We start from the raw sequence: 630 nt of genomic DNA, 5'->3' as shown, positions 1-630 counted from the left end.
AAATTGTCTCAGAAGGGAGGAGTCGAAGTCGGATCGGCCTGAAACCAGGTTAAGGAATTTTCAAGCCAGACCAGATTCCCCAGCAGGGAATGTTGATACAAGGATAACCCCTAAGGCACCCCAGCCAATGAATATGGATGCCCCAAGCTCCCTCTTTTGGGTCTCGATTGTAAAAATGCTCTGGAAATATGGTAGGCTGAGGACCAGCAGACAGGAATGAGACAGACGACTCCAGATACAATGCACAGGATGCCTCCCAGGATCAGGACTTTGGCCAAAGGACTCTTTCTTCAGACAGCTGCCTCACTGGCCTCCCAAAACATTAATAGCATCCTAACCATGCCGATCACTATTGCAATGATGGTCAGCCCACATGCAGCTTTCAAGTCTTGGGTCAGTTACATGATTGAGTCTTGGACTTTACATTGCATCTGTCCAGTGCTCTGCATCACACAGTTCATCCACAAGCCGTCCCAGACCATCTGGCCCGTGACAATGTTGGCACCGATGTACGAAGTGACGGGCCACATGGGAATGCCACAGCAGACACACAAGCCAACAAAACCAATGAAGCACAGGATCTGGCCGGAAACCTCTTTAGCAATCCTCCCCATGTTGAAGCTGCTGGTG

The 630-nt window shown here is 50.0% G+C and overlaps 1 pseudogene; it reads right to left on the bottom strand.

Annotated features, from left to right (window-relative positions):
* Window positions 1-60: 60 nt before the first annotated feature.
* Window positions 61-620, bottom strand: LOC107580324 (claudin-like protein ZF-A89; annotated as a pseudogene).
* Window positions 621-630: the final 10 nt, after the last annotated feature.

Source organism: Sinocyclocheilus grahami, unplaced genomic scaffold (assembly GCF_001515645.1).
Source record: "Sinocyclocheilus grahami isolate Dianchi unplaced genomic scaffold, SAMN03320097.WGS_v1.1 scaffold31069.1, whole genome shotgun sequence".
Taxonomy (NCBI): Eukaryota; Metazoa; Chordata; class Actinopteri; order Cypriniformes; family Cyprinidae; genus Sinocyclocheilus; species Sinocyclocheilus grahami.
The sequence above is the reverse complement of the archived record's forward strand: the minus strand, read 5'-3'. Positions and strand labels throughout refer to the sequence as shown.